Below are 27,927 nucleotides of genomic sequence, written 5' to 3'. Positions count from 1 at the left end.
CAGATGAAATTTAATGCATAGAAATAAAAAATGATTGTTTATTGTAGGAAGAACACAGAGAGATGAATCAAATTAAATGTTATAGTGACAGAGGAGATGAGGAGGTAAGGGCAATTGTGTGAATGTGTATATGTGCATAAATAATTGAAATTGCCGGGACACTTTGAAAGTGTCTTTCATAAAACATATGAGATCCAGGGCTTCATAGTAGGGGCATGGATTACCAAAACCAAGAAAGTAGGGGCTTGGAGTACCAAAACCAAGAAAGTAGAGGCAGGGAGTACCAAAACCAAGAAAGTAGAGTCCTGGAGTACCAAAACCAAGAAAGTAGGGGCATGGAGTACCAAAACCAAGAAAGTAGAGGTCTGGAGTACCAAAACCAAGAAAGTAGGGGCATGGAGTACCAAAACCAAGAAAGTAGGGGCATGGAGTACCAAAACCAAGAAAGTAGAGGCCTAGAGTACCAAAACCAAGAAAGTAGGGGCATGGAGTACCAAAAACAAGAAAATAGGGGAATGGAGTACCAAAAAAAAGAAAGTAGGGGCATGGAGTACCAAAAAGAAGAAAGTAGAGGCATGGAGTACCAAAAACAAGAAAGTAGGGGCATGGAGTACCAAAAACAAGAACGTAGAGGCCTGGAGTACATAAAACAAGAAAGTAGAGGCATGGAGTACCAAAAACAAGAAATTAGGGGCATGGAGTACCAAAAACAAGAAAGCTATGTGAAAACTTCACAAACATGTGTTCAGCCCCAACTGGAATATTGTGTACAGTTTTGGGCAGCACAATTTAGGAAGGAAATAAAGGAATGAGTTGGAGTAGTGGTGGGGGTCGGGGTGAAGCTGCTGTTTGGGGGGATGTGGGAGAGTTCAGAAAAAAGTCCCGAGGTTGCTTCTAGGGATAAGAAAGTTGAGTTATGGTGTTCCGATTGGGAAGTTAACACTGTTTTGCTTGGAGAAGGGAAGTTTCATTGGAGCTTAATTAGAAATGTTAGGGCCATGGGGAGCCTGGGCAGAGTGACAGGAGGAAAATCTTCCTATTGGTGAGAGGATTGTGAACCAGGGATTGTAGATATAAGTTGACCAGAAAAAAGAAGGAACGGTGACATGAGGAAAAACTTTTCTTTTTACGCAGCCAGTGCTTAGGTTCTGGAATGAACTGCCTGAAGCTGGTGATTCAATCAAAGCATTCAATGGGAAACTGTATCATTGTCTGAAAATAAAACAAATGTAAAATGCTAGGGGTAAATGGTAAGGGAATCACTATAGCTGAATTCGCCTAAGATGGCCAGAATAGGGGCAAAAGAAGAAATGAATCCTTCCTTGCTGTAGAATTCGATGATTTTTTGAGGTGTTGGTGCTGCAGACAAAAGTCATTCTATGTTCATTTTCGACGGTCAATGGCAATGAATGGCTCTTCCAAAGCGAGTATTTGCTTCACATCAATAATTTCAACGGAGAATTGCCTCTGCTGCCCATGTAGGTACACCCACAGTGTTGTTAGGGAGAAGGTTCCAAGAGTTTCATTCAGCAACAGTGAAAGAATGGGGATATATTTCCCAGTGGCGCTGGTGCATGACTCTGAAGAAAGATGGCAGGAGTTGGAGCAGCAATTGTTGCCCTTCCCTAATTGCACTTCAGAACGCGGTGGGGAACCACATTTTTCAGCCACTGCAGCCTATCTTGTAAAGATATACCTACACTGTTAATTAGGATTGAATTCCATGAGAATGACCCAGTAACACTGAAGAAAGGATGTTATATTAACAAGGAAATACGTTGTTTGTCTTGGAAGGGAGCTTGCAGATGCACTTTTTCCCATGTGTCGTGCTGTCCTTGTTTTCTAAATGGTAGGAGTAGTAGGCATGGAATATGCCACTGAAGGTGCCTTGGTGTGATGGTCCAACTCATTTTCTACGTAGTATTCACTGCTGCAACTTTGCATCTGTGTGAAATATATACAATGGAGGATGAGGTGTTGACCACTGGGGGAACGTTGTTTTAGATGGTGTCCAACTTTTTAATAACTGTTGGAGGCACACTCACCCAGGCAAGTGGGCAATATTGCACTACACCTCTGACTTGTGCTTGGTTGTTAGTCTTAGGGTAATGCGGAAGTGACTCACTGGTCGTATAGTTGCTAGCCAAAGTCCTAATTATGTAGCCACATTATTTAGAAGGCTAACCCAATTACGTTTTTGGTTACTCTTTACAGCCAGGGAAATTATTCACCGTATTTATGAAAAACTTAAATTATGTAATAGAAGATGTAACTATTTTTTCTCTGACGACAAAGAGATAGGCAATCTTAAAAATATTTCACTGGGTTCCAAATAATTATTTGTAGATTAGAAAAGGGGTAAAACTTTAGTCCAGGGCTATGTGCTGAGGGATGAACTAAAGCTTGGGGCAGTTCCTGCAAAGGCACAATAAGAAAAGGTCACTCTCTAAGATCTTTCTGCCATTGTGCACCGAGGGGCTGGGAATTATATAGACCCCTCGGGCTCTATGACTCAGAAGGAAAGTATGTACTGAAAACAAAATGTATCATAATTGTATTGAAGCACCTCAGAGTGCAACATGATCTATGTCGATATTGTGAATACCATTGCACTGCCTGACAGTCCGCATTGACCATTTTGAAATGACTGTAATGTTCATTGAATGTATTGATGTACCTTGTGGTCTATGTGGAAAGTTGAATACGATCGCACCTTTTGTGATGGCCATTTTAGAAATGTATTGCAATGTTCTTTCAGATATTTTAGAAATACATTACATTTTTTGAATAAAATGAGGTGCTAAATCCCCTGGACTGGGTTTAATCTCTCATCCTGACTATCAGATACACAAAGCCCCAGGGCTGGGTTTTAACTTACACCCTGACTATGAGATGTGCCAAACCCGAGGACTCGGTTTCATCTCTCACCCTGACTATAAGGTGCACAAAGCCCCAGGGCTGGGTTTAATCTTTCACCCTGACTATCAGATACACAAAGCCCCAGGACTGGATTAATCTCTAACCCGGAGTATGAGATACGCAAAGCCCAAGACTGCCTTTAATCTCTCGGTTTGACCTTCTGGCCCCAGCCCAGGTTCTGTGACTGTCTTCCAATGATTCTCCCATTCCTTCCATATGATTACAACACAGTCTTCCCGCTGCCTCCCTCACCCTCCGCCCACCTGTAACACTCACCTGCTCCGAGTCTCTGTGCAACCTATCCCTTGTGTACCTTACTAACAAATCACCCGGAGTCTGCACGCACCCCCTCCCATTCTACAGCTCCATTCCCATTCACCGCTTTCTTCATGTCAGGCTTCAGCTCCCACCCCACCCATTTGGTCTCCCCTTGGCCTGTCACCGTTCCCCACACTGCCATCTCACCATACCCCATTTTCCATCATGTCTGTGACATCCTTCCCGAACCCTCTCCAAACCCAGCGTGCTGCAATGACGCCCATGCATCTGACATCCTTCCCTCTCCCCCTGGTCTCAATGCTGGTCTCCTTTCCCGACTGCAGACCTTCCAGAGATCTGCAGCACACACTGAGTCCTGTTCTCCAGAGTATGGAGGGAATGACCGAGAGCAGCCTCGCTCAAAACCCGTGGCACCTATTGTGTGCAACACAGCTGAACACCCAATGCACCCACTGTGAGCAGGCCAGCTGAAAACCCAGGGCACACACCATGAGCAGCCAAATAAACACCCAAGGCACCCACAGTGAGAAGGCCAGCTGAAAACCCAAGGCACCCAACATGAGCAGCCAAATTACCACCCAAGGCACTCAGAGTGAGCAAACAAACTCAACACCTAAGGCACCCATCATGAGCAGCGCAGATGAACACCCGAGATACTCACTGTGAATAGACCATTTCAACACCCGAGGCACCTACCATTAGCAGACAAACCCTATACCCCAACAGTGTGGTGTAATGTTGGCATTGTTGAGAAACCGAAGCAGTGCTGTTGCAGGTAGGCTTCGAATGCTGCACTCATCTCAAAGCCATGAGCGAAATGAGGTCAGGCAGCTCCATGCGACTTCCATTCGATTGTGATTTACACCAGCCTAATTTCGAACTAGTATGGCATGGCTTTGGGAGGGGGAACGTGATTCTGGCCAGAAAAAAATATTTTTTTAATGTGTATTCATGTTATGTTTGTATATGCAAATAGCATTCTCGAAATGGATTAAAAGGAAAATGAGCTGCCATCAGTTTGCCTTGAAAGTGATGAATGCAAAATTCCAAAATGTTTTCCTGAATCCAACTTTTGGCCTCTCTCCAATCACTCCACTCCCACTCTCTATGAAACAAGCCGCTGGATAGCTGTAACATTCTGGCCTATAGCCTATTCATTGCAATAACTTTTTCCCTTGCTATTTCTTATTTCTCTCTATTCAGCATCTTGATCCTCTGCACCATGCACGTGTTTCACAACCGTACTAAGCTGTACCTTTAGTTACAGAGCTGCCCCTCCCATCTCCTTCTCCTTTCTGCCTAACTTTCCAAAATGTCAGATACCTTTGATGGTTCAGGTCCCAGCCTTGGCCAGCCTGTACCAACATCTCCGCAATGACTATCATACCTTCCTCTTTTACTTCGATTTGTTTCGATTGGTGCTTTTGTTATTAATCATTCATTTGGTTACAAATTCTGCATCCATTCATGCAAAGAGCCTTATATTCAGTTGTTTTTTTCATTCCCCCCGTCTCTGCCCCTATCTCCTGGTGTGGCGTGCATTTTCAGGCTCTATTTCTTCCTTTCATACTTTGGTTCTCATTCTCCTTGCCACTCCTCTGTCCTATTGCTTTGGCCCTTCTCGTTCAAAATTTCTAAATATCTCCTCAAGTGAACACTGCCCCCACCACCACCACCATCCCAGAATCATTTCAGACAAAAAGGAATAGCCAGGATGCCTCCACCTCTGCTGCAGATGCCATGGCTCCACCTACATATAGCGGGTAAGAAAAATAATGCAGTTTGAATGCACATTGTTGTCAAGGGTGTTCACTCGTATACACTTTTCAATTCTGTAAATATATCCTGCATTAATCCTTCTCAAAGTTTAATTGATTCAAATGATATCAAATCTGATTCAATGCCATTAGTTCATTCAAAATGTACCCTCCCCTTCAAGCAGCGCACCCAATCGCCAACCCCTGCAATGAACTCCTGTCTGGACCTTCAGTTCCATTAATTGTCACACAATTTCGCCACAGTAAGTAACTTTTATTTCCATGTCCGTGACTTCCGGAAAGGCACATTATCTGTGAAAATGATGAAAGGCCAATACAGCTGTTATCATTAAATCTCAGGCTAACGTTATTTGTGCTCAGGAGAAGTGTTCATCAACGTTAATGATTATCCTGCTGCTGTCACACTGATACCTGTTGTTCTGGATGCCACAAGTATTTGTCATGACTAATGTTATAATCGCTTCTCCATTTTTAATAATGCGTTTCCTTTATAAGAGTGAGTTTTTATAAAAAAGTAGCTCCAAACACTGAACCCCATTGGGTCCCATGCCCCTCTGCTGGTCGTTTATTCCTCCACGTTTAAGGCTGAATGACATTCCATGCTTAGTTCCCGCTCTCCCCATACATTTTGCTGTACTAGGGAGGTAATGATCACACAGAAAAATTGCAAATGCCTGCAACAGGGTATGAATGTGTGATGCCAGAGTTGTGTTCTCACCTTGACAATGCCGTCTCCTTACCTGTCAGGATTTTACATTGCTCCTGGGTGGCTGCTTAGGGGTGTTTTCTGTGATTTTTGTGCAAAGGCATAGCACATGCCTCAGTATAGAATCCATTGCATAACAGTGCTTCCATTCACTTAGGATATGCAGGCTATTTAATCCTTTGTGAGCTGAAAGATGTTGAGGACGGTCATGCTCTGAAAGTGAAGTTTTTGCACATCGACTAAGTCCTCAATAGGATCAATAAGGGGGAGATGTTCTCATTGGCTGCTGGGTCAATAATGGCTAGGACGGATTTCTCCCTAATGCAAAGGCGATCCAGGACAGAAACTTGTCAGGCTCTCACGATTGCTGGGTCCAGAGTGTTTGTAACTACACTGCACTTAGCTGAGCAATGTACTCCACGGTTTAAACAGGAAAACAAAGGGTGACCCATAAATCAGATCAAGATCTTTGTACTGGACTCCTCCCTCATTCCCTGAGATACCTCGAATTCTAATGTTTGCTAGCTTGTTGATCCAACTGTGTCATTGATCCCTGAATGCATACATGCTACTCAACACTTTTTAAATTGTGATCAACGTCCAATCCCCCTATCACCCATCAATGTCCTCTCATCCTCGATTATAGTCGCAACCTCCTAATTCCCATTTCTCTTGTCACTATGCAACCTCCCCTGTTACCCTTGAGCCCCTCACTATAAATCTTGATATTCATCATCACCCAACTGACCCCTTTAGTGTTGAAGTTCTCATGTTGTTTGTCGATCTTAACCCTCCCTTTCTGGAGGTCACATGTTAGCTAACTTTTCGGTATCCAACCACTTGCCACACCACCCCGCACCATAAGGCCATCCAATATTGTTCCCCCCCGCCCCCACCCCCCCGCACCACTTAACCTTTCAGCCACCAACATAGAGACTGTAGATGCTTCCCCTGAACATTACTGCCCTCTGTCTTCCAATGTTATGAATCGAATCTCCAGCACCAAATGCCTTAGTTTACTGACCGCACCCAGCACAACATTCTGTGCATGAGAGGCCTACTCCCATCCAACAAAAGGACCAAGAATTGCATGCCATGCAAAAACCTTTTAATATTGTCCATACAGCTCCAGGGCCGTCTTTGAAAATTGTCCCGACAGCGTGTCCTCAGGCCCAGAGCAGTCTCAGAAATGTGCCCTCGGCAGCATGTGCCTACCGTTTCTCTTTTGATTGTCCCAATGGTTCAAATCAGGAGAGTAATTACGAATGAAGAGTACAATTAAGGAACATGCTTTTAAAACATTTAACATCCAGGTTAATTAATTAAAGAGAATAGAGATGACTGAGAAGGTGATGTGTGGCAGCTGTAGCATGTGGGAGCTGGTGGATGCTGGCATGATGCAAGGTGACCACATTTGCAGCAAGTGTTGACTGCTCGAGGAACTTCAGCTCAGAGTTGATAAGCTGGAGTCCGAGCTGTGGATACTGCACCAAATCAAGGAGTGGGAGAGTTACATGGACACTGTGTTCCAGGAGGCAGGCACACCCTATAGATGAACTAGGACAAAAGAACAAAGAGAAGTGCAGCACAGGAACACGCCCTTCAGCCCTCCAAGCCTACGCTGATCATATTGCCCATCAACTAAAACATTTTGTACTTCTGGGGTCTATATCGATCTATTCACATCCTATTAATGTATTTGTCAAGCTGCATCTTAAACACCACTATCGTACCTGCTTCCACCACCTCTTCTGGAAGCGAATTCCAGATACTACATCAAATTTGGACTGTGGTTAGAGACAGGAGGGTGAGGCAAGTATGGTGATCCAGAATTTAGCTTCGGAGCAACCTGAGCCAGTGGTCTTGTCCAATAGGTATTAGGTTAGTGCTCCCACACCGGGACAGCGGCCCAGACTGCAGGGTGAATGATTTAACTGACCACAGCACCGTCGTGCAGAGTGCCATTCAATTGGGGGGAGAAAAGAGAAATGTAGTAGTAATAGGGGATAGCATAGTGAGGGGAATAGATACTGCTCCCTGCAGCAAAGACAGACAAACCCAAAGGCTCTGTTGCCTGCCTTGTTCCAAGGATAAGTACATCTCTTCTGGCCTGCAGAAGTACTTGGAGAGGGAGGGGATGGATCCATTATTCGTGAATCATATAGTAACCAGCGATATATGTAGGACCAGGAAGTAGGTTCTGCTGAGGGGCTATGAGCAGCTCCAGGCTAAATTAAAAAGCAGAAGCACAAAAGGTAATACTCTTCATATCACTATCTAAGCCACATGCAAATTGGCCTAGGGTAAATAAGATTAGAAAGATAAATGCGTGGCTCAAAGATTAGTGTGGGAGAAATAAGTTCCCATTAATGGGGTCCTGGCACCAGTACTGGGGAAGGAGAGAGCTGTTCCATGGGGATGGTCTTCCTTTGAACTATGCTGGGGCTAGTGTCCTGTTGAATCATTTAACTAGGGTTGTAGATAGGACTTTAAACTAATTAGTTCCGGGGAGGGTTCAATTGAAGAGAAGTTTAAAAAATCAAAAAGAAACGGGAGAGCAGAGGTGCGGGGTAGTGTAGAGGCGAATGATAATCCAAGTGTAGCAGGAAATGGGAGAAAATATGAGCAGAAGAATGCAGGAGAAATTCGGACCAGAATGAAAAATAATGTTAAAAATTTGAAGCTAAATGCTTTTTATCTGAATGCGCATAGAATTTGCAATAAAATAGATGAGTGGACAGCACAAATAGAAATACATGAATATGACTTGATAGCTACTACAAAGATATGGTTGCAGGGTGACCAAGTCTCGTAACTCAGTATTCAAGGGAATCCAACATTCCAGAAAAATAATCAAAAAGGAAAGGAGTTGGGGTAGCTTTGTTAAAAAAAAAGAGAGGTATCAGTGCGGTGGTGAGTAGTGATATTGGCGAAATAGAGCATGATGTGGAATCATCTTTGGTGGAAATAAGGAATGGCAAGGGGAAGAAGTCACGGGTGAGCATCGTATATAGGCCCCCAAAGAGCTGCCTCAGTGCAGGAGAAAGTATAAACCAGAAAATCATGAAGGTGCCTCAGAAGTATGTTACAATTGTCTTGGGTAATTTTAAGCTGAATATTGACTGTACAAATCAGATTGGCAGGCATAACATGGAAGACACATTTCTAGAGTGCAACAGGGATTGTAACTTAGAGCAACACATTGCAGAACCTACCCGGGAACAGGCTATTTTAGATCTAGTAATGTGTAATGAGGTGGGATTAATAACAGATATTGTGGTTAAGGATTCTCTAGGGGATAGTGATCAAAACATGGTAGAATTTCAAATTCAGTTTGAGGGGGAGCAACGCGTGTCTCAAACTATTGTGTGTCCTCAACTTAAATAAGGGCAACTACAGAGGTATGAAGAAAGAGTTGTCTAAAGTCAGCTCGGAAAATAGACTAAGAGAAAGGTCACTGGATGTGTAGTGGCAGACATTTAAGCAGATATTTCATAATGCTGAGCAAAAAATGATCTGAAGGATAAACTACCCATGGTTAACAAAGATGGTCAAAAATGTATCCAATCAAAAACTAAAGCATACAAAGCAGTAAAAACTAATGGTAGGTCAAAGGATTGTGAATGTTTTAGGAATCAGCAGCAGATGACAGAAAAAATAATAAAGAGGGATAAAATTGATTATCAAAGTAAATAAGCAAGGAATATAAAAACAAATAGCAAGAGCTTCCACAGGCATATAAGAAATATATTGGTGAAAGTGAGCATGCGACCCTGGGATTGACTGGAGAACGGATAATGGGAAGAGGGAAATAGCAGATAATGTAAACCAATATTTTCAATCAGTCTTCACGGTGGATGACACTATATACATCCCAAAGATATCAGATAAAAAAGGCGCTAATGGAAGGAAGTACCTTGTAACAGACTCTATCAAAAGGCACAAAGCATTTGAGAATATAATGGGACTAAATGCAGATACGTCAGCAGGATCTGATGGCCTGCATCCAAGTGTTTCAAGAGAAGAGGCTGAGAGATATTGGAGGCATTGGTCGAAATATCCCAGAAATCACGGGATTTCGGGAGGGCGCCAGTGGATTGTGAAATTGCTAACGTGACGCTCCTATTTAAGAAGGAATGGAGACAACAGAAAACTATATGCCAGTCAGCCTAATGTCTGTAGTTGGGAAAATGCTAGAGATCATTATTACTGAAGAAACAGCAGGGCATTTAGAAAAGCTTAACGTAACAAAACAGAGTCAACATGGTTTTGTGAAAGGAAAATCATGTTTGACAAATTTGCAAGAGGTCTTTGAGGATATAACAAGCAGAGTGGATAAAGTGGAACTGGTAGATGTTGTGTATTTGTATTTCCAGGAGGCATTCGATAAGTTGCCACATAAAAAGGTTATTGCACAATATAGGAGCTCACAATAATTGGGTTGGATATTTGCATGGATTGAGGATTTGTTAGTACTTTTTCAGGTTGGAAAGACACAACTAGTGGAGCAACACAAGATCAGGCCTTGGGCCTCAATTGTTTACCATCTATATTAATGACTTGCAGGAGGGGGCAGAATGTATGAATCCAAATTTGTTGATGATACAAATATAGGTGGGAGAGCATGTTGTGATGAGGACACAAGAAATCTACAAGGGGATATAGACAGGTTGAGTGAGTGGGCAAAAGCTTGGCAGATGGAGTTTAATGTAGAAAAGTGTGAGGTCATGTGTTTTGGTAGGAAGAATCAAAAGGCAGACGATTAGTTAAATGGAGAGTCTCCAAAAAAGCGCAGCTGTGAGGGATCTGGCTGTTCTTGTGCATGAAGTACAAAAAGTTGGCATGCTGGTGCAGCAAATAAATAAGGAAGCAAATGGAATTTTGGCCTGTATTTCTTGAGGGTTGGACTTTAAAAATCAGGAAGTCTTGTTACAACTATACAGACTTTTTTTTGAGACCGCACCTGGAGCACTGTGTACAGGTTTGGTCCTTGTATTTCAGAAACTATATACTGACATTGGAGGCAGTTCAAAATAAATTCTCTAGGCTGATTCCTGGAATGAAAGGATTGAATTATCCAGAACATCTAAACAGCTTAGGCCTTTATTCATTAGATTGGTGGTCTTATTAAAAAGTACAAGATTCTGAGGGGGCACAACAGGGTAGATGTTGAGATGGTGTTTCCACTAGTGGGGGGATCTTGCACAAATGAATATAGTTACATAATAAGAGGACGCTCATTTAAAGCTGAGATGCAAAGGAATTTCTCCTAACACAGCAAGAAAATGCATGGAATGCTCTACCCCAGAGGCTTGTGGAGGTTAGATCACTGAAAGCATGTAGATCGAAGGTAGAAAGGTTTTGAAATATTGGGGAGTTGAGAGTTTTAAGGAAATGGCGCAAAAGAGGAGCTGAGGCCTAGGGCTGATCACCCTGATCTTATTGAATGGCGAGGCAGGTTTGAGGGCCTGAACGACTTACTCCTGTTCCTATATCCTATATTCTGATGCCTCAGGCCCAGAGCATTCTCTGAAATATTCCCCCAACAGCATGGTCTACCCAGACCAGTCTCTGACATATGCCCCCATATCATGGGCTCAACCCCAGAACATCACTGAATCTTCCTTTAGTTTTTGGCCCTGGACAGTCATTGGCTCTTCCAGAAACAGATTTTGAACTCTTGCCCCCAGCACTTTCAGTCTCCCACTCTGCTCTTCCACCCCCATGCTCTCCCATTTATGGTTCTGTCTTACCCTCCCCTTTCACTTACCACCCAACAACCCCTACCCCCAATCTGTCTCCATCTTACCCACCGCTGCTATGTCCCCCCTTAAGCCCCGCCCCTGTCTCATCCGTTCCTGTTGGTCGTGTCTCCTGTGCTCAGCTTTGGCACTGCTCATGCTCCTAGAGGCCAATATTTAGCCATTATGGTGTTAAATGGAGCTGAAAACAACATTTACTGACCTCTAAGCCATGGATGGACTGAAGCTCACCGGGTGTGCCCCACTTACATACAGTAGTAAAACCGAGACGACAGAGAACAGGGATAACCAAAAGCAAGTGCTCGATAAAGATCTATTTTTAGATGTTAACTATTCATGACATTAATTAAAGAGGTACATGATTGGATAGGAATCTGCAAGCCCAAATTTGCAGATGGTAGAAAACTGTTATTTTAAGCAATGTAGAGGGAAGCATAACATGACAAATGAATTGCACAAAACAGTTCTGGAAAGGTGAGTCAGATCAGTTTTGGGAGGCTAAATCCTGTTGCAACATTTCTATTAGTGACAAAGGAAAATTCTGCCCTCCATTTTTGAGATCTACTGAGAATTTCAGAAATTGTGGTCAGAGTTTTTCCAAACCCTCTCTGAGGCCCTTCAACAGTCTTGGGTAATTAGCCAAAGAAACAAGGTTGGTGATGTATGGAGATCATTTTAAAAAAGTAATGAACAAGTCCAAAATACAATCAAACAAACGAATGGAAAGTTCAACTCCATATACAGAGAATCTGAAAACAAGCAGGCATTCGTCATTCCCCAGCTACAAAAAGCCATGCTTAAGCCGCACCTCTATTTATTCACCTGGCTCATGAGAGTTCAATATAAATTATTTTCTATTAGTTCACCTTCTGTTGCTGAATTCTGTATATAAGAATTCTATCGTAACATAGCTCTGTCAAGCATGCTTATGTTCCAAACCACTCTCCCTTTCTTCATTTCTTCTATGCTCCCCTCCACTACAACCTACTTCTTTGATCTAACTTTTAGTTCCTTGTCTCAATATATCCTTATGTGGCTCAGCGTCGCATTGTGTCTAATAATGCTCCTGTGAAGTGCCCTGGAGCGATATTTTACAAGTAAAAAACATTATGTAAAGGCAAGTTTGTTGTGGTTGTTCCAGTGCTATCAGACAAGCCTTTATTAATACTGCTGTCCACAAGTGTTTCCCTTTCCTCTCAAATTGTTACAAATTGAAACATTACGCTCTGACTCTTCTGAAAACCAAGATCCTGGCTAGAAACCAAGGCACATCTATCGTGGTTCTGACTTTCTAAGAATTGCCTGGAGGACCTGTTGTTTGACAGAGAATCATAGAGTGATGCAACACAAAAGGAAACTATTTAGCCCATTGTTTCTGTGCCAACTCTTTACTCATGTTATTTGATTGCTCATTTGCCTGCTCTATCTCTATGGAATTACATTTTACTCCTTCATATGTTAACCCAAATTCCTTTTGAAGTTGCTGACTAAACCTATGTCAAATATCTCTGAAGACGTTGCATTCACATCCCGATAACTCATTGTTTTAAGAAAACCTGACGTCAGTTTGAAAATTGAGTGCCAGTAACATGAAACCCAGTCCAAGCTCTTTTTATTGTGTATTGAATCATGTTTGTTCAAAACAAGTGAGCTTAACTCTTACCATTTGAAAACAGCACCTCCTCTCCTGAAAAAGGGATGTGTTCTCTCCCCACCAGTGCCTTCTTGCCCTGATCAGTCTTCCCCTTGAAAGGCTGCTCTGACCCATCCACACTTCAGCTGTGATTGGGAATCTGGGCTGAAAAACCGCAAAAATGGTCGCGTCACAGAAATCTCTGTGTCCCTGTCAATATGCATTACGTCCACACTGACCGAAAGACCTGGGGCCAAAGAGGAGAGATTGAGTCAGTTAGGATTATATTTGCTGGAATCAGAAGAATAAAGCGGGATCTCATAGAAACCTATAAAATTATAACAGGATTGGAAAAGATGCAGGAAGGATGATCCCGATGGTGGGGGAGTGAAGAACCAGGGGTCACAATTTGCGGACATGGGGCAGACAATTTAGGACTGAGATGAGGAGAAGTCTATTCACCCAGAGATTGGTGAGTGTGTGGAATTTGTTACCACAGAATGTAGTTGAAACCAAAACCTTGTAAGTTTTCGAGAAAAAGTTAAATATAGCTCTTGAGGTGAAAGGAATTAAAGGATATGGGGAGAAAGCGGGAAAGGCTAATGAGTTGGATGGTCATCATGATCGTAATGAATGGCAGAGCAGACTCGAAGGGCCGAATGGTCTACTCCTGCTCCTAGTTTCTATGTTTCTATGTTAAGGATTTTGCGGGGTCAGCTTAGAAGGATTAGTTTTTGTCATTTCTGGTGCCTATGTTGGTTCCAGCTGGTTTCTTCGGTTTCATCCTTCCTGTTCTCCAATGATTTGATGCATGGCCTCCTCGGGCATGTCAGAAGGCCATTAAGGGTCACCATATTGCTGTGCGTTTGGGATTTGAACTCGTTTGTCAAGAACATTATCCTGACCTACGGCTTAAGAGCTCAAAAGCATTACCACTGTGCGACTCTTCCCTATGATTTAACAATGCAAATCACAGATAAAAATGCAAACTTTCTTCTTGTTAAAATTGGAATTGAGCCTAAAATTCTGTCCATCTGTAATGTGCCAATACAATTCACACGCAAGTTAGGAGACACCCACTCTGATGACAGAACAAGGTGGGGAGGGTGTGTACATGGCATCCCGCAGTATTATTGCCCAGCTATGATGTGTAACTGAACATTTCCTGGAGTGTTTTCCCAACCAGTGCAACACAGTTAATACTGCCTCTGACAATTTTGGATGAGAGTCAGGAGTGACTGCACAAGGTAAGTTCCAACAATGCACTGACTTCTCTAAAAATAGCCGGATGCAGCCAATCACGCTTTGTTCGTCGACCACTGCAAAGCCAACGTGAAATCAAAAATGGACACAATTGTGATTATATTATCGTTCAGCTTAATGAAGGTATTTAATGAAAGAAATATACTGGGTGTTCAGTTATTAGTGCATTTGTATTTCCGAATTTCTATCATCGATCGTAAGCAAAGCCAACTCTGGGTGAAAACCCAATTGTTTGGTTCACAGCATCTCCTGCTAAATGGAAACTCTATCCAGATACAAGCTATTGTTCTTGGCAGAATGTTCCTCTTATTCAAGATACGATATTGATACAGATTGAGGACCAATAGATGTGAAATAATCAGAGAGTTCCTTAATTTCTATGTTACACTCCAACTAAACATCTATTGAGCAATGCTTGTGATTTATGATTACAAACATCTGTATCAATATTACCATAGCGAATCAGTCCCATCTATTTGATATATTACTGCCAGTTCTAAACATCAAATCTTGTTCCCTTTTTAAACACAAAATACGAGTTGCAACACCAAGAAAACGCGATATTTGCAAGTGTGATTTATGATGCAAGCATTGCCCAAGAGAATGTGATGTGACCCAGTAGTTTTAGGCAGAAAAACAGTAAATAGTTGACCAATATGAGGAAGAGGTGGGGGCATTAAGAGACAACCTCTGTTTAGACTGTTTGGTACAAGATATCATCCCGGTAAAGGAACTGAAGCCAGCGCGAGGAATGGTCACACGAGGCTAGTTAGATTGCCATTTAAATTCGTTGTTCATGCACGTTAAGTAAATTTCATGATGTCGCAACTTTCATGTAATACTGTCTCTTAACGCTGACCAGCTGCTTGGGAGCAAACACTGCAATGATACCGATTTCAACACGACTTTAAAAGAATATTATCACGACTTAAAGGATCACATTGATTTTCACTCATGGGTTGTGGGTGCCATTCGCAAGGCACACATTCTTTGCCCACTCCTTGAACTGTTACAGTTGGTATGAGAAAGATACTCCCACAATGTGTTATGTAGGGATTTTCCCAGCGACAATGCAGGTGCAGTGCCTTGTCTTGGGCTCTAGAACCAGGGGACGCAGTCTCAGATTAAGAGGTAGGACATTTACAACTGTAATGAGGAGGAATTTCTTCATTCAGAGGGCGGGGAATCTTTGGAATTCTCTACCCCAGATGCTGTGGAGGCTTAGTTATTATATATGCTCAAGGCAGTGATCAATAGATTTGTCACTACTGAAGATAACAACGGATAGAGAGACAGCGCATGAAAAGTGTCATTGAGCTGCAAGGCCAGCCATGAGCTGGTTCAATAGCAGATAAGACTGGAAGGGCCGAATGGCTTCTTCAAAGAATCACAGAACGGTTACAGCAAAGAAGGAGGTCATTCACCCTATCATGTCTGCACTGGCTCTCTGAACGAGCAGTTCACTTCGTGCCTGCTTTCTCTCTGCAACACTGAAGATTGTTTCTTTTCAAATAATCACTAATTCCCTCCTGAAAATTTGAGGTAACGCCGCCACCAACATAATCTCAGGCAGTTCATTGCTGACTCCAAAAACACGCTGTGTGAATAAATTGATTTTTCTCATATCATTTTGCTTCTTTTACCAATTACCTTAACTCTGTGTCTCTGTGACCATTTTGCCATTGGGAACAATTTCTCCCTCTCTACCCTGTCCAGGCCACTGGTTCAGCCTTCTTTTCTCCAAGGAAAAGAGTTCCAAATTCTAACTAAGTTTTTCAACCACAGAATCATTCTCGTAAACCTCTTCTGCACTCTCTCCAATGCCTTCTACTCCTGCCCATATTTCCTGTGGTGCCAACTGTCAGACAATGTTCCTCTCCCAGACGACTTCCATGGCGACCTCTAATATGTCATCCTATAGACTTTATTTCCTGCCCCTCATTGTCTGATAAATCTTGTAATTGGCTGTTATGTGCCAGTCAGAGCGTTGTACATCTTGAGTGGAAACATAGGAGATGGTCCACAAACACTGTTGTTAGGAAACTGCACCAAATCAGCACCGAGTACTAAAGCAATGGCTTTCTGTTAAGTGCTATTAAGTGAATTCAACTTACAGCAATAAACAACAGGAAAAAATGCTAAATAAGCACTTTCAAACGCAATACCCTTATTCACACTGCACCCATTGAGTCACATTTTTCACCATTTAGGAAAAATAACCTCAACAAAATTTATCTGACTGGGGTACTCGCTGAACAGTTCACAGTAAAAGCTGGTCCACATTATCCACAAGGTTGTGAGTGTGTACCAATTAAAATCACTGAAGAGGGAAGAGACTGCTGGCCTGTGATTGTTTTTTTTTTAAATGAAGACTCTCAGCGTGATAACCCAGCTGAACTTCCGGCTGCGCTATCAGTGTAACTTCACATTTCGAGTATTATGTTGTCGAATTCCAGGCGGGTTGATGCAATTTCTACCCGCCCTGTTTTAACATCAATTGAAAGTGAACTTTGTCCCTCTCTAGCAGAACATATTTTAATCCTTAACATGGTTTATGGCAAGCAACGAGGTAAGAATCAGGATGCAATCCTGATTCCTGTAAGCAAAACCTTTTTTTACTGAGGAGATTTATAAAGAAAAGCTGCAATAAACTGGAGCAAACGTTTCCTCATGCAACTGGATACGAACCTATATTATAGATGCAAATAGATAAAGTACACCATGCCCTGTCCGAGTGGAGGTGGGTTGTGGCAGTTAGCGATGCCGGGGGCAGGGGCTGAGGGGTATGTGCTGGGGATGGGGTGGGGTGTGGATTGGTGAGCGACGGAGTGTGGAAAGGTCAGGGTGGGGAGGTGTCTGAAGATCAGAGAGTCACAGAATTAAAGGCTTCCCAGGCAGGCATTGTGTAGGTGGAATATGCATAATCAACTGCCGTTCCCTGGGTCAGTGGCGTGCGGGTCTGGGGCTGTGTAACAAATCTGTGTCTGTAGGGTCAAGTCAGAAATAAGGGCAAGTGGCTGAGTGAATGGCAATTTTGAGTGGAGGGCTGGGAGAATGGCATGCGCATATACCACTTTGCCAGTGGGTTATATTTGAGGGCCTGGGCCAGTAGAGTTCATATATGATGCTCGACAATAGGGATGTGGTTGCTGAGGCAGTGTCAGTGTTCTAATGCGTGAGGTTCGGACCATGGGGTGTGGTTGGGAGTTTGAGTCTTTCGTTTGTGATTGTGAATCTGAGAAAATGATGCTCGATGCGAGTCAGGGTGAGTTGGGTTTGGTTGCCTCCTTAGATCATGTAATTTATCTTTGGTCATTGATTTTTGAATGTGCAGATCTCTCAGTTGACTGTGGAGTTCAAACAGTGGTTTATGGGTTTGCTGACTGGATAAATGGTGTGGAGAACCTGTTTCGTTTAGTGCTCCTGTAAGGCTGCATCAATGAGGCATCTTCATAGTGCAGAGGCAAATATGTATTTGGATGAGTCACTATTGTGTGGATGTGGTGTTTTAGTTGTGGGCTGGGGGTGAGATGTGGAATCATCATCTGGCCAGTGGGATGTGAGTTTTGACTAGTAGAATATATTTCTAATGATGAGTGAATGCACTATTGGGTGTCGCCAGGGTGATGAACTGGATCAGTGTGGTGTGCTTGTATAAGAAAGGTCAGGGACTCAGTGAGTGTGAGGTTAAGCTGAATGTGGGCATAGGGCTTGGACAGTGTAGTGTATGGGTGCGGAGCTGGGCCAGTAGGGTGCTGGGATTGGCGAATTTTTCAATAAAGAGTGGAGATAGATCAGTGGGGTGTGTGGTTGGGCCAGAGGCCCTGGAATCAGATGTAACAGTATTACAACTGAATAAAGGAAACTACAGAGGCATGAGAGAGAAGCTGGCCAGCATTGACTGGGAGATGAGACTAGCAGGAAAGACAGTCGGAAAGCAATGGCAGGAGTTTATGGGAGTAATTTGGGAGACACAGCAAACATTCATCACTAGGAAAAAGAAGCATACTAAAGGGAGGAGCAAGGTTGACAAGGGAAGTCAGGGACAGCATAAAAGCTAAAGGTAAAGCATACAATGCGGTGAAGAGCAGTGGGAAACCGAGGGATTGGGAAGCCTACAAAGACCAACAGAGGACAACTAAACAAGAAACAAGGTAGTAGAAGATTAAATATGAGGTTAAACCAGCCAGTAATATAAAAGAAGATTACAAGAGGTTTTTGTTAGATATATAAAGTGTAAGAGAGAGGCACAAATGGACCTTTGGCCGCTGGACAGTGAAGCTGGAGAAGTAGTAGTGGGGAACAAAGAAATGGCAGAGGAACTGAATAGGTACTTTGCATCAGTCTTCAAAGAGGAAGACATGAGTTTCATCCCCAAAGTTCGAGAGAGTCAGGGGGCAGAGGTGAGTATAGTAGCCATTAACAAGGAGAAGATGCTAGGAAAACTGAAAGGTCTGAAAGTGGATAAATCACGTGGACCAGAGGGATTACACCCCGGAATTCTGAAGCAGATAGCTGAAGAGATATTGGAGGCGTTAGTGGTGATCATTTGGAAATAACTGGAGTCAGGAGGGACCCAGAGGACTGGGAAATCGCTAATGTAACCCCCCTGCTTAAGAAGGGAGTGAGGCAAAAATGGGAAGATTAAGGCCAATTAGACTTGGCCTCAGTCGTTGGTAAGATTTTAGAGTACATTATTAAGGATGAGATTTCAGAATACTTAGAAGTGCATGGTAAAATCGGGCAAAATCAGCATGGTTTCATTAAGGGGAGGTCATGCCTGTCAAATCTGTTAGAATTCTTTGGGGAGCTAACGACTAGGTTAGCAAAAGGAGAGCCAATGGATGTTGTCTAATTGTACTTCCAGAAGGTCTTTGACAAGGTGCCACACAGGAGGCTGCTCAGTAAGATAAGAGCCCATGGTGTTAGAGGCAAGGTACTAGCAAGGATAGAAGACTGGCTGTCTGACAGGAAGCAGAGAGTGGGGATAAGGCGGTCCATCTCAGAATGGTGCCAGGTGACCAGACGAGTTCCGCACGCGTCAGTGTTGGGACCACAACTTTTCACTTTATACAGTAATGAACTAGATGAAGGAACTGAGATCATCCTTGCTAAGTTTGCAGATGATACAAGCATAGTTGGATGGACAGGTAGTATTGACGAGGCAGGGAGGCTGCAGAAGGATTTGGGCAGGTTAGGAGAATGGGCAAACAAGTGGCAGATGGAATACAACGTGGGGAAGTGTGAGGTAATGCACTTTGGTAGGAAGAAAGATGGCATAGACTATTTTCTAAATGGGGAGGGAATTCAGGAATCTGGGGGGCAAAGGGAATTGGAAGTCCTAGTCCAGGATTCTCTAAAGGTTAACTTGCAAGTTGAGTCGGTAGTTAGGAAGGCAAATGCAATGTTGGCATTCATTTCGAGAGGACTAGAATATAAAAGCAAGGATTTGCTGCTGAGGCTTTAAAAGGCTCTGGTCAAACCACAATTAGAATATTGCGAGCCGTTTTGGGCCCCGTATCTCAGGAAGGATGTGCTGGCCCTGGAGAGAGTCCAGAGGAGGTTCAGGAGAATGATCCAAGGAATGAAAGGCTTAACATTTGAGGAACATTTGATGACTCTGGGTCTGTACTCAATGGAGTTTAGAACGATGAGGGGGGATCTGATTGAAATTTACTGAATACTGAAAGGCCTGGATAGAGTGGACGTGGGGACGATGTTCTCATTAGTAGGAGAGACTAGGACCCAAAGGCACAGCCTCAGAGTAAAGGGAAGACCTTTTAGAACAGAGAAGAGGATAAACTTATTTTGCCAGAAAGTGGTGGATCTATGGAATTCATTGCCACAGAAAGCTGCGGAGGCCAGGTCATTGATTGTATTTAAGACTGAGATAGATAGTTTCTTGATTGGTAAGGGAATCAAAAGTTACGGGGAGAAGGCGGGGGAATGGGGTTGAGATACTTATCAGCCATGATTGAATGTTGGACCAGACTCGATGGGTCGAATGGCCTAATTGCTGCTCCTATTTGTTATGTTTTATGGTCTTTAGGCCACTGGACGTGGAGCTAGGTCAATGGCGTTGGTGCTGTGTCATTGAGGGGTGCGTCAGTTTGGTGTGGGTCTGGGTCAGTTGGGTGTGAGTCTAGGTCAGTGGGGTGTGGCGTTGTTTCATTGATTTGTGGGCCAGGGTCAGTGGGGTGTGGGTCTAGGTCAGATATCTGTGGGCCTGGGTCAGTGGGGTGTTGGTCTCGGTCAATGGGATGTGGGGTTGTGTCAGTGGCCTGAGGGTAGGGAAGGTTGGGTCAGAGGGGTGTGAGGCTTTGTAGGTTGGGAGTGGGTGTGAGGCTGGGTCAATGGAATTTAGGGCTGGATCAGTGGGGTGTGGACGCGGGGCGAGGTTAATGGGCTGTGGATGCGGAGCTAGGTCAGTGGGATGTGGGTAAGAGGAGGGTTAGGTCAGTGGAGAGTGAGGATGCATCAGTTGGGTGCGGGGGTCAGTGCTGTGTCTGTGGGGTGTGGACAGGGTGCTGGGTCAGTGGTATGTGGGGCTGGGTCAGTAGGATATGGGTAAGTGGAGGGTAAGGTCAGTGGGCCGTAAGGCATGGTCGGTTGGGTGTGGGGGGCGGTGCTAGGTCAATGGGGTGTGAGGCTGCGTTGGTGGGGAGTGGGTGTGAGGCTGTGTCAATGGAATGTGGGGTTGGGTCTGTGGGGTGTGGGTGCTGGGCTGGGCTTTTGAGGTGTGGGGCTGGGTCAGTGGGATGTGGGACTGGGTCCGTGGGATCTGGCCAGTGGGGGTTGGGTCAGTGAGGTGTGAGGCTGGGCCAGTGGGGAGTGGGTGTGGGGCTGGGTTAGTGAGGTTTGGGGCTAGGTCAATGGGAAGAGGTCATGGGCTGTGTCGGTGTGGAGGGGAAGAGTTAACCTTTTGGGCCAGATATAGTGTCAGAGCTGCTAAGCATGCCCAGCATGTTCCGTTTAAATTTCAGATTTACAGCATTTGTTGTATTTTTTCTTTTATTTCGGAAATAGTTAGAGATTGTGGTTCTTTCCACTCAAGACAAAGAAAGTCAATTTGACATTTCTTTCCCTGATAATATTAACGTTGAAAATTCTGTTGAATTTAAGACAACCTTCGGTGAGTATATATGTCCGGTTCAAATGAGGGAAGAGAACCTGATGGTTGCATGGAGAAATATGAGAATGGCCAGAAAAATGGCTCGAGGATGTTGATAAAATTTCTAGCGCCTAGTTTTCTTGATTGTATTCTGAGCAGTATGACTTTGCAGATTTTTTCACAACCGGAAGCATCGTGTAAACCATAGGATGGGAAAGGTGTCGCAGCTCTCCAACGATTTAGGAATTTATTAACTTGTTCCCAAGAAGCGCCAGGGGAGCGGAGTAGAGAGGCAGGTAAAATGAAAGTGTGGAAGAGATTTAATGTGAAGGGGATGCCGCTGTTCCTAAACATTTCAATTCAGAAATTCGCATTTTGGGAACATTTCATGAGCTCTATCGGCAGCTGTATTTCATTTGTAAATATACTTACATTTATTTTGTTCTGATTAAAGCCAAGATATTTCTCAAAGGGCAATTTAGGCTATATTGTTGATATTTGCTCTTCTCCTGACACCATCAGAAAAATAAAGAGCACTGTTTAAGATGGTTAGTGTCAAAATCACACTCGGGGCAGTCACTCAGCAGTGAGAACATATGTTATGTGGCTGTTATTTACAAATTCTCAGAAGGCAGTGGTAACGGAAGGCCCTGACATTATTATTCATTGCTGTTTGATAAATATGTATTTCCGTTTATGGTCTAAACTGTGACATACCGGAAAGTTTAGTTAAAAGGTTATATCCTCAAAAAACATCATATGGGACGAAACAAGAACCTTCTTGCCAAAGTCTTGTCAGTATGTGGTCCCATCGCCTCTCTCAGTTTGAATGTAATGAATGAGGTGAATTTAAGAACACAAGGAGCAGGAGTCGGCCAGTCAGCTCTTCCAGCATTCAATGAGATCATGGCTGATCTCCGCCTTCAACGTTTTATTTTTGCTGCGCTATCCCCATATCCCCTGATTTTTTGATATGCAGAAATCTATCCATCTCAGTTTTGTACCCAATGACTGACAGTCCACAGCCCTCTGGGTCATAGAATTCCAGAGATATACCACCCGCTGAGTGAAGAAAATTCTCCTCACCTCAGTCCTAAATCACCTTATACTGAGACTGTCTCCTAGCTCTCGTACAACCGACCCCCTCCCCACTCACAGGAATCACAAACCTACATCTGTCCTGTTGAGCCCTTTAAGAATTTAGCAAATTTGAACGAGAACACGCATTATTGTTCAAAACTCCAGGGAATGAAGGCACTATCTGCTTAATCATCCTTCATTGAACAATCCCTCCAATCGAGGACTTAGCTACATAGCTAACGGGTCTATCAGCTACTCATTTGCCGGCGAATTCACTCTAGAATCATAACATTATAGAACGAGATAACAAGAAGGCGGGCAGACATCTCATCTTACTTTCAAAGGCTCTTTAGCAGACCCTTATAATTAGATCCATCATCCGCTGTGACCCCAAGGCCAAGGAAAACTAATCCCTTCAAATGTTTATCATTTTCTCTTTTGGACGTTGCTATTAATTCTTCTTCTACCCGCCTTTCAGACGCTGTGATCAAAATAACAGCATCTCACTATGTAAAACATGTTTCAGCATGCTGCCTGTTTGCTGCACTAACTATTTTCAGTCTGTGTTGTCCGGCTACCAATCCATCTGACATTCCAATTATTTTCATTATTTATATTATCAGAATCGTTCGTGGATTTGACACTTTTCTCAGATCGCACCTTCACGTTCTCTGCTTTAAGGAAAACAGCGACAGGTCTCCAGCCCCTCCAAAAAACAGGTGTCATGCATTCCCAGCACTATTCTATTAAATTATTTGCACAGCCTCTTCAAGATGCTGGTATCCTTTCCGAAATGTCATCACCCAACTATGTGAAAAATAGTGGCTGATGAAGCTTTTGGAATGCTTTGTTCTTTGCGAAACTTAATCATCCAAAACAAAGCGAGGATGTCGTCTGTTTGTTGAACCTTGAAAGGTCAGCTTCAAAGATCATAGCATCGATGATAACAGGTCTCTCTACTCCAGCACCTTCGCAACATTGACTTTAACTCCTCTTCTTCCCCACAATTTGCATGATTTCAGACTTTGCTCTGATAAATTTTATCTGCCATGTTTCTGCGCATTTCACTTCACTGTTTGTATCCTACTGATGTTTATTGTTATCCGCCTCATTGCTTACTCCATTTCGGAATTCTGTGTTATCTGCAACCTTTTAAGTTATGCCCTAGAGACTTTCGCCTGGTAATCAATAGCTATTTAAAAAGTCAAAGACTCTATTATCGGTACCTGGAAAAAAATCACTCTATATTTACGACCAACATAAAAATGCTTGTCATCACCACACTGTGCCTTCTGTCCATTAACCATTTTTGTTTCCATCACTGCCTTCATCCCATGGCTTTAATTATGCAATTCGTTTCATTACATGGCACTGTAACAAAGCCCTTTTAAAACTAAGCAAGGATACTATATGCCATTCCAACTCCATCAACATATCCCAAGATTTCTTCAGGGTCAGGACTGATGGAATTTACTGACCGAGGGGCAATAGTGACAGACTGTTGAACCATTAGAGCGTCGTTACTGAGTAAGTTCAATCCTTTCAGACAGCCAGTGTAGAGGGGAATTTTTTTTATGACGTAGAGATACAACTGTATGACCAGAGGTGCAGGACCGAAGGACTGCTGCACTGTCGGCAAGGGGCTATTCAAAGAGCTAATGACAGGGTCAGAGTTGCCGCAGTGGAGGGCATTAAGCATGTTATCCTGCAGCGAAAGTAACAACATTGGAGAGGCAGTACTGATGGAGAGCAGACCTGTCGGCTGGCAGGAATGAAACACTTCCTCACAATCAGAAGGGCAGCACTGAGGGAATGCTTCACTGTGTAGATGTGTGCTGAGGACGTGCTGCAGTCTAGGATGGTTGAAAATGAGTTGAGCTGCACTGCCGTTAGTTCGTTACAGAGTTGCCTGGTGCAGCCCTGGGGACGCACTGCGTACCACAGTATAACAGAGGTGAAATTACAGAAATGCTTAATTAGCTTTAAAACAGTTTTGGGAAGCGCAAAAGCTGCATCCGCGCTATATGAATGCTATTATTTCTATATTACATCTCTCATATTTGACATCAAATTACATGATTCTTGACTTTATTAAACTATTGTCACTTTTGTCCCATTTAATAGATAGGACCTGGACTCTATTTGCAAATTCCCTGAGATTCCTGATGTTTCTCTGAGAAATGTTTGAAGGAAAGGCCTGAGATGCAGAAGAGGAAATAGAGAATGTTGGAATCGTCCAATTATTGACACCAGTCACAAGAGGGAGAAACTCACAATTACCCGGATTTTTACGAATGAAGGATCAAATCTCTGTGATAAGGAACTGAGACATTAAACAAACCAGAAATTCAAAGAGCAGAGAAAGTGGGGGTGTGAGAGAATGTCTAACCAAATACAAAGGCTCACTAGACCAGACACAAAGATCATGTGGGACCTGTCGGCGCGGGTGGTCGGTTGTATCCCGATGAATGAGCAGCTCCTGATTGCAGCCTGGAACATCACTTTTCAATGCATTAGTGTCTAAAATTTCGGCGCAGAATTTACTCAACTTGCTGAATAGCAGTTTTTCAATAGAATAAAAATGCTGATTGTTCATCTGAATATCAACTATATCTGGTAATCCCGTTTGGTACTTATCTTTAAAATACCCGCGGAAGAAGAACAAGAATGTTGTATCAGCCTATTTGCTGGCTGCTACACGGGAAATATATCCTGAGCGGTCTCTTAGCAACTTTTCTTTGTCGATCTTTTCATTAGAGAGGAAATTCATTCACAAACTACTGGAAACCAGTTAACCAAAAATCAGGTTACGATGTGTGATATGCATCCTTCGGTCTGGCAGAAAAGAGCTCGAGTTGTTGGAAGATAATTAGTGGTGACCCTGAAGCTATTAAAGAGGCTGTTTTAAACTCCATCACTTTCACAAATAAGCATAAAGCTGTCACTGAATCGGATTATTTAGCAATGACGCAAGACTGCGACAATTTTGTTAAAATCCGCAAATACATCAGTCTCTTATTAAGTACAGAGGAACGCGACTTCCCCCTGGCCTATTCCATGGAGATCCATGGCAACTTTGAGATGTTCGAGAGGCTCCTAAGAAACATTTATGCTCCACAGAACGTGTACTGTGTCCACTTGGACAGGACGTCTCCAAATCCATTTCACTCGGCTGTCCAGGCCATCGCTTCCTGTTTCAATAATGTCTTTATAGCAGGAAAATTAGAATCGGTGACATACGCCTCATGGTCCAGAGTTCAGGCTCACCTGAACTGTATGGAAGAGCTGCTGCACAGGCCTGTCCCGTGGAAATACCTCATCAATGTTTGCGGACAAGACTTTCCAACGAAAACCAATTGGGAGATAGTCAACAGTCTTATGGCCAGGAACGGCTCAAATATTATGGACTCAGTAGTCCCGCCAAACTACAAAAAGGTAAATGGATCAGCTCATGTCGTACATATATCCAGTGTCCTAGTTTTCTTTCTAACCACCCAACCCGCCTTCAATCCCCCTCTCCCTCTCTCTCTCCCTCATTCTCGGTTACACTGGCAGTGTTTGATTGGAGACTAACCATTTTCTCCAAAATATTGTTGCTTTTTTGAGCACAGACTTTTGTTCAAATCTGGAAAGGACCACCCTGGAAACTGTGGAAGCAGTTTAATATAAGGTACAAGAGTGCAAGACCTATTCGACATATTGAATGTTTGAAACGTGCTGATCGGCGGGTTGCAATGACACAATAACATAATTAAAGGGGGGAGTAGAAGACAATGTAGCCCATCGATCTTGTTTAAAAATTAAATATGATCATAGCTAATCTTAGACTTAAAATCCATTCTCTCTCCCGCTGTCCATATCCCGTAATTCCCGGAGAATCCAGAAATATATCTATCATTGCCTTAAATGTATTCAACGATGATTCATCCAGAGCTCTCAGGAGTAAAAAATTCCAAAGATTCACAAGATTTTGAGGGAAGACATTTCTCCTCATCACAGTCCAAAATGATTGGGTCCTTTTCCGGGACAGTACCCCTTGCTTTGGCGCCATATTAAAAGTTTTTTGGAAATCCAGGTGTACTACACCCACTGGTTCCCCTTTACCTACCCGACTCGGTGCATCTTGAAAAAAATCATCTCAATTTGTCAACCACGATTTTCCTTTAGTATAATCAGGGTGACTTTTTCTAATCAAGCTCTGCTTTTTCGAGAGAATTGTTAAGACTTCCTTCATAATGGGTCCCAGCATTTTCGCATGAACCAATGTAGTCTAGCCGGCCTTTAGCTCAGTATTATCTCTCTTTGTCAGGTGCAGCACATGGTTTCTGAAACTATCTGCTGCATGTGCTCTTGTTTTACTTTCACTTCATTGGCCTGATTTGAACATGGAAACAGACCACATCATTCCTCGCAAATGGTGCCTGCTGGTTTGGACATAAGAAACCAAAAGTGATGTGCTTTTAGCTATTTCAGGCCTCTGAAGACCTGGCAAGTTGATAGTTACCGTTTTTCTTCTTTTTAAAAAAAAAATAAACGCTTGCCTTCCAATTGCCATCTAATTTCCTTCCTTTATTTCACATTCCTGAGCTTCACTGATGACACCTCCGCATCATTCCTCTCCAATAGGCCATTACCAACATTGCACTGTGCCACCACCTTGTTGTTTCTCCTTTCACTTTTCAATCACTCGCTATCAACATGACCCATGCATATTTCATATGCAGAAAAGAAGTAGATGAAATATAAAGTAATTGAGACAATGAATGTTTATAGTTCCTGCTGTTACTTACGATGTGGTTGGAAAATTAAGAGCAAATTGGAAAATAAGAAAAGTTTCTCTTTGTGTTCATTTACAGAGAAGATGGGAATTTCATTATGAAAACAGTAACGGTGTCCTCAGAACTCAGCAAAAGAAGAGTCCCCCACCCGTAAGCGGTCCCATGTATGTGTGTGTGTGGGGGGGGGGGGGTGCACACATTCTTGTCACCAGACAATTTGTGAGGACTTTGTTGGTGAACCCGGAAATCCAAGCGTTTTCAAAGTGGTCCGAGGAGACCTACAGCCCCGACGAGCACATCTGGGCAACCTTACAGAGGATGCCTGAGATACCCGGCTCCATACCGTACACTCCAGGACACCACAAGAGTGACCCAACTGTTACCTGAGCAGTGAAGTGGTCTTTCGAGGCTGGTGATGTAGCGAAGGGAGCCACATATCCGGCTTGCACAGGAAGGTACCGCCGTCTAATCTGCGTTTATGGGTCTGGAGATCTACCCTGGATCATCCAACAGGAACGTCTGTTCACGAACAAGTTTGATCCGCAAGTGGACAACACAGCTGTGCAATGCATGGAGGAATATGTCCGATACAAAGCAATTAATGAAACACGGTCCTAA

At 43.3% G+C, this 27,927-nt stretch overlaps 1 pseudogene; it reads left to right on the top strand.

Annotated features, from left to right (window-relative positions):
* The first annotated feature begins 215 nt into the window (after nucleotides 1–215).
* On the top strand, nucleotides 216–27,927 carry LOC121290505 (annotated as a pseudogene).

This window comes from Carcharodon carcharias, chromosome 18, assembly GCF_017639515.1.
Source record: "Carcharodon carcharias isolate sCarCar2 chromosome 18, sCarCar2.pri, whole genome shotgun sequence".
Lineage (NCBI taxonomy): Eukaryota > Metazoa > Chordata > Chondrichthyes > Lamniformes > Lamnidae > Carcharodon > Carcharodon carcharias.
This window is presented reverse-complemented; position numbering and strand designations above follow the sequence as displayed.